Source organism: Python bivittatus, unplaced genomic scaffold (assembly GCF_059951505.1).
Source record: "Python bivittatus isolate LINGU-HERP-01145 unplaced genomic scaffold, Pbiv_v1 ctg000480_np1212, whole genome shotgun sequence".
Classification (NCBI taxonomy): domain Eukaryota; kingdom Metazoa; phylum Chordata; class Lepidosauria; order Squamata; family Pythonidae; genus Python; species Python bivittatus.
Genome location: NW_028277075.1, coordinates 31,829,390 through 31,840,170, shown reverse-complemented (window position 1 = coordinate 31,840,170; position 10,781 = coordinate 31,829,390). Strand labels below are relative to the sequence as shown.

Below are 10,781 nucleotides of genomic sequence, written 5' to 3'. Positions count from 1 at the left end.
CCTACAAGTCACCTGTACTGCAATGTGGTCTATTTTTAGCTACAGAAGCCTATTGCCACAAAGTATGGACAGTCTTGGGAGTGCAGCAGCCAAGAAATCTAACAAATAAATATTGTTAACAGGGTTATTTAGAGAATATAGCAGGATTCCCTGCTGAAACACCTGCACTGGCTTCCATTTATCCCAAGTACAATTCAAAGTGCTGCTGTTGATGGTTAATTTTCTGAATGGTTAGGACCACTCTTTGAAAAACCAACTTCTCCAGATTAATCTGCCACTGTATTGGGATTTTAGAAGTCACAGCATAGATCTCATTAGCTCCAGAGATCCATTTAAGTTACAGACCAGGAAAAGGTATTTTCTCTATGACTAGTTCTGGAACTAATTCTGCCTCATTTCCTCACTAAACCACCTTTCAGCCATTAATGAAAATCTTCCTTTTGAGGAAAGAATTCAGCGGACGATTCTCCATTTAATTTTTTTTAAGTAACTTTGCTGATTTTTTCCCCTGTATTGTATTTTTATGTTTTGCATTTTTGTTTGTTAATGACCAGATGAGCAGGACAGGAATACAGTACTTCCTCCAGGAAGGATGTAACTTTTCCAAAGCAAGCACCGCTTTCCTTGTATACATTAACCGCAAGAAGCTGACAACTTGGCCAGTTTTAGAAGGGGGTTAGATAACCCTGTCAAAGGGTACCAGGCATGGTGGCTACGCACTGTGGCCAGTATCAACACAACTCTCGCCCGCACGTAGAGCGGAGATAACCGGGAACTCCCTTCATATTCCTCCCCAGCTGAGTCGCTGCGCGATCCCCGCCCTCTTAGCTCACTGCCAGAACGCACGTGTTGCCTCCAACTGCGCAGGCAGCGCGGGGAAACGAGCCCCGACGCCGAGGGTGTAACACGCATGCGTGCTGCCAACGCTTTTTCGCTACTGCCTCCTTGACCGAGAATCTAACGTTCCGCCTGCATAGAGATTTCAGACTATTTTTCTCTCATTGGCCGCCTTCCGCCCTGCACGCGCATCTAGTCCACGCCCCCTCGGGTCTAGCCTCTCTTGGAGGCAGCGAGCGTCGAGGCCTTGCGTCCCTCCCCACCTCGCGCGCCCTCGTTTTCTTACAGTTCCTTAGCTCGGATTACTTCCTCCCCTCTCGCCAGGCTTTCGGGCGCGCGGGAGAGCGCGTCTGCGCGCGCCGCCTCCCCCGCCTGCGTTCTGTCAGCGTCTCGCCCGGCTCCAGCCTTCTGGGGGCTCCGTGAAGCGGCGGTGGGTTCCTGCTTCCGTCTTCTCGCCCCCCTCCTGCTGCTCCCTCCCGCGCTTCCATCTCCTTCTCCCCTCGCGCGCCGCCTCCCGCTTCTTCTCCATCAGACCCGGCATTGCGGGAGCTTCGCCGGCGCGGGGACGAAAGCGAGGTTGTCGGCGCGGATTTAGGTAAGGCGAGGCCGTGTGAGGGATCCGAAGGGGACGCTCCTGAAACTTGAGAGGATGCTGCGCTTGGGGCTTCGGTGGCTTCGACCCGTTCTTCGTTGTGGGCCTGACGTAGAAACAGCGGTTATTCACGGCGCCGGCTTTTTGGGGGGGGCGCCTCTCGTCCGCGAAGGGAGGGCAGGAGCGGGGATGTGCAGCCTCCGCCAAGGCTGCCGAGCTCTCACGGGACGGGATTCTCGAGGAGGAAGGAGAGTTGTCACCCCGGCCAGGGCCTGGACTCCCTGATAAGGCAGCGAGGGCGCTTGAGGCCAGAGGGATAAGGTAGGCAGATGACTCGCTAGCGGGAGCTTTACGGTTGCTATGTGGGCGCTGAATCCCGGAAAGCGACTGCGGCTCGGGAGCCCGGTGCAGGGAGGAACAGACCGTGCACGAGCCGAAGCCCCAAGCATCATCCGTACAGGAGGCGCCCGGGAGAGTCGCGTCGAGCTCTGCAAAAGAGCAGGAACAATCGGCCGCCGGTGTGCCAGCTGCGTGTGCGTGTGTGGAGGGGGAATGCGCGCCGCGGGGGGTGGGAGGGGAGGTCGGATATGCAGAAAAAGTGCATTAAGAAAAGCTGCGGCGCTCTCTTCTCGTCCCCTTTTCTGATTTTCTTCTCTCCCGCATCCTTAAAAAAGAAAGTGAAAAATCCTAAGCCAGGAAATGCACCTGGTGGCTAGCGAAAGTAAACGTGTGTTGTTCAGAATGATGGGATAAGGATATGATCATTGATACTAAGAATTTTCTTTTTTCATGATTCCTGTCAAGAAAATATGTTGAGTTCATCAATATCCAGAGAGAATGGTTCTCTCCTTGGGCCTGGATTAATTGTTAATATATCTGTTTTAGTCAACATTCTAACTTAAACAAGATGTTTTTGTGCTTCGTGTAATTAGAGCTATTTGTCCTTGGATATCTTTTACTGTATTACACTTTGTATTTAACTTGTGCTGTCTGCAAAGTGAATCTAACATAATGATTTGAATTTCAAAAAAACCTGCTATGTATTTTAAACATAATCAAGAATAGTTTTTCTGGGGCGTGGGTGGGAAATAATGGCATGAAAATAGAGAAGAATTAAAAAGACCTCTAACATTTCAAGGCCACATCTTTTTTACGGTTACTGACTAGAAAAGTTTTCAAGACCACTGCTGTCTACTGATCTGAATACGACAGCACTTCAGAAGTAAATATGGAAGTGTACACCTTCTGTAATTCACTTTGGGCCTTAAGTCTGCAAATATTTACATATAAAACTTGACCATTGACAGTTTGGGAGTGGTTCTTTTTAGTGAAACTATCCACACTAATAAAACTGATGGTATGTGTTTGAGGAGCAGATTGCAGCTGTTTAGAATTCTGTTTAAAATGTATTAATGTCTGTAAGGTTTGATTTTGGAATAAGTTTTGTAATTTAAATTGTTTAATGATGCCTGTTAATGTTAATACCAATTACTGGTATTTATTATAGAAAAATAATTTCATGTCTTAAATATCCAAGTCTTAAAAATGTATTCAGACTTCAGCAGCTTACATGTATAAGCTAAAAGGATAGCAAATAATTATTCATGAAAGAATATGCCTTCAAGACTTTTGGCATGGTTTTCCAAAATTATATTGATTAGAAAAATAACACAACACTTTAAATTTATTAGAAGTAGATAGTTACAGATCGCTTCTACAGTTGCTGATAAAATAGATCTTAGAACTTTATAAGAAGAAACATGGTGTTATCCATTAATTTAGTATCTGATGTGGTTTAACTTGAATAACAGTTTTGTTTATGCATGCTTAAAACTGTTTTAACTTCATATTTGAATTCTGCAGATGTATATACTTGAATAATGCCAAAGGAAAACCTCCTTTCCCTCTTTCAGAAGTAATTTTCATTGATTTCTATGGAATTTATGCCCAGGTAAGTATGTATAGGTTAGAGCCTCAGATTGAATTTTGTGAGGACTTTCTTATCTGATGTTGAATTCTACACTTATTTCTCATGTTATTTTTATTTCTTATGCTATTTTGAATACGGTTAAGAGGCTTAGATCACTACTTATCAAATCAAAGTTTGTTTTAAACATTTAAGCTCTGATATACAAACTGGTTTTTAATTATTTGGGATTAAATATATTTATTTGGAATATGTATGCCATCCATTCCCTTGAGTCCTCTCCTCAACTACAGTAAGATGGAGTTTTGTTTCAAGTTCAGTGTAAAATAATCTATAGTAAATTCTTACAGTTTTTATTTTGGGAGGTTGCTGCTTGAGCTTCTCTCTCTCTCTCTGTGGGTGTGTGAAACATGATTAGTTTCTATTAACACTGGTCAGTAGCCACATAGGCTGTTTAAAAAAGTTAGGTGTCATAAACTGATTAGAGTACTTCTTGATAGGCTATGATTGCTATAAGACTGCAGGGCATCAGATTAATGTACATATAATTGAATGTAGTGGGTATTTCTCCAGTTTGAAAGCAGGTTGTTTACTGTTAAAACAAACCTATGAGTGTCAATACTATTATAAAGTAGAATACATTTTAGTGTTTTGGAGAAAAGGGCAATATAAATGACTTCCTTTTTAAAGAAATATGTTATTTTTTGAGACTGAAATCATGCCAAGATATGAAAGAAAATGTGTATTTGTGGCCTATCTAGCTGTAGTATATATAATGAAAAAAGTAATTACAATGTTAAGTTGGTCTGGAGGGGGAGCTAGTGCCAAAGCAAAATAAAATTCAAATTTATGCTACTATCTTTGAAACCTTATAAGTTTGTTTCCAGCTTGATGATTCTGTTATATTGTTATAAAAATGTTTGGTGGGGAAGAAACTCTATGTTTTACATATACATGTACATATTGTAATTATTGTATTTCGTGTCCATTACAATAAGGGCGTTACTAAGTGAACAGTTTACATAGCCTGCATACAATGTATCACACAACTGATAACATGTTTGATTAGTCTGGATATTTCAGAATTCAATCTTTTTTATTGTTATTTATTCATTTCATTGAATTCATTATGGCAGCCCACTCCAGTAGACTCTGGGCAGCAACATCATATTCTACATCATGACTATTAATTTCTTTTCAGAAGTTCTCAGTTTAAAGCTACTTTTTATTGAAAATATTTTTTACAGCCTGATACATGAACTTAGAATATATGACCAAAACTGATTTAGTGTACTTGACTACAGTGAAATTTACTTTTTATTGAGCATGCAGTTTACATTACTTCCTGGTTAACAGACTCATTTCCACAACTGCCAAAATACATGATTTCCAAGGATGCAATCAGCCAGGAAGTAGCCACTTTAAAAATTTGTCCAGATACCACAAAGGAGGCTAGGAAAGTATTACAATCTACTGTTCTGTTTTATTCCTCTTTGGAGGAAACTTTTATAATAATAATTTATGGTGATATGATTAGTGGCAGCATCATTGTAATAGAATGGGGGGGGGGTGCTTACGTACCTCCATTCCTTTATGCTCCTTTTTTATTTCCCCTTGTGGCTGCAGATGGGAGAGGGTAGTAAAAAGATGACAGCATTCCTAAAGAACCTTCTTTTCTATGGGTCCTTTCTATGACCTCATCTCAAGTTCAAAGGGACACTTGTTTGGACAGCACACTTCACTGTGGGAGTTAATTTTGCCCCAAATACCCGAGGTGTTATAAATAAAAATTACCCTGTAATGGATTAGTTATTGGAGCCACTTGACTAGGTTAGAGTGTTCTGACTCCTCCCTGACTGGTTAAGTTTGTTGTGTGAACAGGGCCACCAGTTGGCATGTTGGAAGATGCAGAATTAGGTTCTTAAAGAGGGGCCAAACTTAGGTCTGAGCCAATACAGGTAGTCCCCAGGTTAAGAATGCCCAGGTTACAGACGACCCATAGTTAAGAACGGAGCCTATTGTAGCAAAATTTGAGTTAAATACACAATGGTTTGAGTTCATTATACAATACTACTTTTACAGTATTATACAATAACGCTGTTCTGGCTTACATACACATTTGACTTAAGGACATACCTTGGGAACTGGAACTCGTTCTTGAACTGGGGACTACCTGTACTGCTCATTACTTGTTTTATTTCCATTTTCATTCAGCTGGCTTCTTGTATTTAGCTGGACTTTGGTCTCAGCATTCCTTGTAGTTGTTTATTAAAACACAGCGTATTGTGTTTGCATAGTGGTATATTTGTATTAATGATTTGTTTGATTTGCTTTACTGTTCTTTTTAAGAGTTAGTTGCAATGTTCATTATACTGGCATCTTTGTTTTTTTTTAAGTGATCATGAGGTACTGTGCTGAGATGCAGTGTTATTTACAGAAGGCATTAGCAAAGATGAGGTTGTCAGGAGAATCTTCATCATCAGTGCCAGTTCTGACTCCCGTGCATTGCATTGGTGAATGCTAGGGTTTTCATATGTCCCTATCGGCTGAATTTTGAAAATGGCTTTCTAAAATCTGAACTATTTTTTTTTTCAAAATAAAAATTAAGTTCTCAAGAATGACTGACTTAACCCATCCCAATGAGCCACCAGTTTGTTTTAATCATTTTTTTAAAGCCATAGAGGCCTGGCTTATATAATCCTAAACCATAAACAAACCACAGTGTTTGGGATCAACTATAATTCTGAGCCAAATGAAACTTGTATTTAGTTTCAGATAATTTCAGTTTCTTCTCTTTCAAGAAATGTCTGTTAGTCTGTTTTTCAACTAAGTAGAGACTTTTATCTGTAATTAAACCAATTACAACTATGTATTGCAGCTGTGGAGGGTAGTTCTGAGATCCTAGGAAAAGGTGTAATTGTTTTAAGGAGTTGCACGTAGGTGCTATGAGAGTGTTCCTCTATGGTCTGAAGCACTATTTTGCCTTTAAATCTGAAGTGCTGCAAAGTCCTCATGGTTAAACAAACAAAATTCTTATTTTTAATGTGCCCCACACATGGGAGTAATCCAACCTCAATAAAATTAACAGTTAAGTTAAAATTACACAAAAGCAATAACATCAATATATACCATGATTCATATAGTTAGGGTTAGCACCTATACAACCCTAAACCTACACACCTGATTTACCGGCCATCTAAATTTGTTAAGTTTTACAACAAAACAGGCTTACCATTTGACTTTAATAATTGTCATTTTCAACATCTGTTCACAACCTCTTCCACCAGTCAGTTTGTTTATTAAATAAGTTTTCAATTATTTCTTAAGATTTGTTTATTCTCACTGACACTGCCTTCAGAGCAGTTATATAAACCCTCATACTTCTGCCTAGTTTGCTTTGTGTAAGAGTAAGCTAAATTACAGGATTACAGCTTTTACAATTCCTTTCCCTAGCCATGATGGCTGAAGCTGATTGGGGTTGAAGTCAAAAACATCTAGAGGTCTCCAGATGTGCATACTGGGATTTCTGGCTACTTACTGTGAACAAGCCAGTATAATAACTCAAAGGTTTTGGCTTATGATTCTGGTTTACTAGGAAAGTATCAAGCCTGAATTCCTCATATGAATAGGACTCTAAGCAAATAATAGACAATTCCAACTGGCTTTGTTTAACTTGTGGTGATAAGAGGAATTAAGCTTCTTGGTAAACCTAAATTCTTTACAATTCTGGTTTACCATTTAATCCCCAGTTTTTCATTATGTAATAGATGTTCTTAAATGAATGTACGATAACTTTAGATACAATCGTTGTCTAGGCTTTCATTTTCTTTGCTATCCCTTTTATACCAAAGATAAAAATGATATGCCAAATATTTATTACAAATAATAAAAGAGCTTGGAAAACTGAACTTAGCAAAACAATGGGGCAGGTTTCAGTCATTATTTAAAAAGAAAAACACGAAACTGTACAATGTATATACTTTTATTTACTCAACAGTGCTAGCACACATTAGTAATCCATATGACCATCTGCTGCTTTAAAAAGTAGGGAACTATTACCATCTGTTAAAGAACCCCACACTGTATATCATGGGTATAATGTTAAAGAAAATCCAATATCTATATAATATAAAAACCTATCATATAAGATAACCAATTTTAAGTGAATTGAGATAGTTAACATATCTTCTGGAAAATGACATGTGGATACTGGCTTATTGTTAAACATTCATTCACTTGGAACACTTGAGTATGCAGAATGTTCTGAAGTTAGAATGATTGTTCTGAATGTTGTGCATTTTTCTCCTAAGTTCAGGACTAAATGGGAGGTTACATTCCATGTTCTGAATCTTCTAATGGCTATAATTGTGTCCCTGCCCAAGAAATCTTCAGACTCATGAAGACTTGGAAAGTACATCGCTCAATAAACAGGTCCATGTTCTATCTTTGCCATCCTTGGCTTGAGGTAATTGAGTAGAGCAGGGATGAGAATGATAGAGAATCAGTTAAGATAACCATGTCATCTAGCAATCCCTTGACAAAGAATTGAGTCCAGGTGATAAACTGCAGGCAGTCCTCAGGTTATTATGGCAATTGGGATGGGATTGCCATCACTAAGTGACGTGGTAGTAAAGTGTGACATCACATGACTGCATCTCTTAGTGACAGCAATCCCGGCAGTCCTGGTTGCCGTTGTAACCCCAGGACATGTGGGTTGTTAAGCAGGAAGAAGCAGGAGTCCCAGGTAAGCACGGGGGGGGTGTTGCATGGGTGCTGTGGGCAGGTGCTAGGGAGCGTGGGGGGGTGTCGGTGGGGGTCATAGGGAAGAAAAAGCAGTGGAAGTGACATATTGGGGTGACATGCAACCTTCTCTGCCAGCTTCGCCATTGACTTTGCTTGTGGGAAGCCAGCAGGGAAGGTCACAAGTGGCAATCATATGATGCGGCTCCCTGTGATGTCTTAATCGCAGGCAACCTGGCCTAGAAGACACATGGCTGGGGAGAAGTGTGGCTTTTGCCTCCGGATGGTCAGCTATAGTGAGAATTAGATTCAAGCCCACCTCCATAAGCACCTACGAAACACAACTATGAGAACAGTACCAACTACAACATTAGACATATAACCGTGAACTACAGCATAAAATGTGCTTTTCCTAAACACCACCTCCTGAGTGTCTCCATACTCCTGCTCAGGGGAAAACTGGGATTTGTTGTCTCAGACTGTACCAGTATTCTTCATATGCAAGCATGGCAGTATCTATCTGATCCCAGCTAATAAAAACAAGACCATAGTTAAAAAATCATGGGAGATACTAATTCTGCCATTTACAGGTAGAAATCTATTTATCTGAGTTTTATGTTTCTTCAGGCCACAGACTAAGCAGTTAACAATCCCTATTTCCAGTAATTCAGTTTAAAATAAATCATAAAATTATAATCAATAATAATTAAATCCCAAATAATACAAATGCATGATTCTAACCATCCATCTGTTTTTTTCCTTCATCCAGATCCTATAAACCTCTTGGCACCAGGCCAAAACTTTGACCACATTTTCTGCTTGGTCTGGGGTAGAGACATTCCCCCCCAATAATCAATGTAGTCTCAGTCCCTTACTAAGGTCTAAATTGCAGTGGAAAAGAATCTAGACAGCCTGTTTCCTTTACTGTGCAGCTCTCTGTAATGGCTGGTTTGCCACCTTCTCAACCACCTCTAAAAAGGGAAGTTTGAAGAGAGAGACTGATAGTTGCCTAAAACAAGGTCGAGGGTTAAGTTCTTGAGACGATGCACCACTGCCTCCTTCAAGACAAGTGATACCACTTTCTCTCCTAAATAAGCATTCATTGTAGCTCAGATCCAGCCAATTCTACCTTCCTAGGTCCTTTCACAAGCCAGGTAGGATAAGGATCAGGTCCACAGATTGTGGAACTATAAAACTGAGCTAAGAGTCCATCTGGGAAATGAGAACTATTTTAGTTGTAATTAGCGCCTGATTGGTCAGTTTAATTTTTTTAAATTCTTCATTAAAATTCTTCATTATGGATAAGTGAGAATTCATGGATTGTAATGTGCCAAATTCAAATGTGTGTGCACCATGCATGTGCATTGTAATATTATACTGCTGATTTTTCGGGTTGTTAAATATAAAAATTATGAGGCTTTTTTGAGCTTTGCAGCTAGGCTACCAAGTGGAAAAAGCAAGAGCCAGCGAAGTATATTTTTGTAGGTATTCCATTGTTTGTGGGTTATGTTAATTTGTTTGTTAAAGGGAATCTGTGAAGTTGTTAAAGGGAATCTGCTGCTGATGTGTCTTTGCTGGACTTAGATCTGTGGCTATTTCTGCAGGAAAACCAGGTTGCAAAAAGTATGCTAACTGTTGTTCTTATTGTAGTTATGGGGATTTTTAAAAGGCTTAAGCATTTTTTTAAAAAAAACAACCCTTTGATTACTTTTTCTATAGGTTGGGGGATAGGGCTCAGCATGACTATCTTCTGAATGCTTTCACATAACTATTTTATGTACTTTCATAGCTCTAGGATGAAAAATAAGAGATTAAAAGGCTTGTTTCAAATTTCCCTTGTTCATTATAGCAGAATGTGCAAAATGTTTCAAATTTCGTTCTGCCAGAACATAGAGCACCCAAAATATTTGGAATGAGTTATTTAGTGAGCACAGAATAAAACCGTTTTCCCCCCCATCTCGTGCAGATCCCTAGGATTCATAAAATAAGTCCATCTGGCAAGAATTATTGCAATACTGATTAACCAATATGTAATCTACAATATAGTTTTAATTATCTGAAAATGGGATTCCTTTTTCGAAAGTTTATTTGCGTTGATCTCATCAATAATAAAATAAGGCAGCTGCCATAATAATCTCCAAAAGAAGGAAAGGTACTACACTTGGTGTTGCTGATAGATTTGCTGATTGTATCAGAAGGAAATAACAGAGGTACATATTTTTCCTAGTATGTTGGTTTTACTTTTTATTACAGCTGTGCAAGCATTCAGAAGAGGTGCTTCACAGTGTGTGGGAGTATGAACAAAGCACTTCTCTTCAGTTAACTAAATCATGCTCTAAACCAAATGATTAAAGTATCTGTCTTTTGTAAGGATCATGGGGCTGTTTTGGAAATTGCTATGTCTTCATGTTTGCCCATGTGTGGATGAATAGCTGCTTTGCTTTCCCAGGGTGATGGGGCTGTCCATGAACACACATTCAGGATAGCTGGAAGCAGCTTTTGAAACAGCTGTGTGAGGTTTGGAAAAGACATGGATGCTTTAATGATTGAAGAGAGGAGTGTGGCTCACATTCTCACACAGCATAAAGCATATCTTTCAAATTATTTGCACAGCCCTTGTTATTCATTAGTGTTGCCCATCTTAAGTGCTTGGAATGTAGTTAGTTGAAATGTAAATAATAAAAT

At 39.6% G+C, this 10,781-nt stretch overlaps 1 protein-coding gene across 5 annotated transcripts in view; it reads left to right on the top strand.

Moving 5' to 3' along the window:
* The first annotated feature begins 1,044 nt into the window (after positions 1-1,044).
* FUT8 (fucosyltransferase 8) overlaps positions 1,045-10,781 on the top strand; it is a 105,934-nt gene continuing 96,197 nt past the window's right edge. For 2 of the 5 annotated variants that reach the window (XM_088145631.1, XM_025165171.2), the window contains exons 1-2: positions 1,045-1,432; positions 3,293-3,380. The gene's annotated coding sequence lies outside the window, so the exon portion shown is untranslated. The remainder of the gene's footprint in view (positions 1,433-3,292; positions 3,381-10,781) is intronic. The other 3 variants (XM_025165174.2, XM_025165172.2, XM_088145632.1) reach the window with 2 other exon arrangements.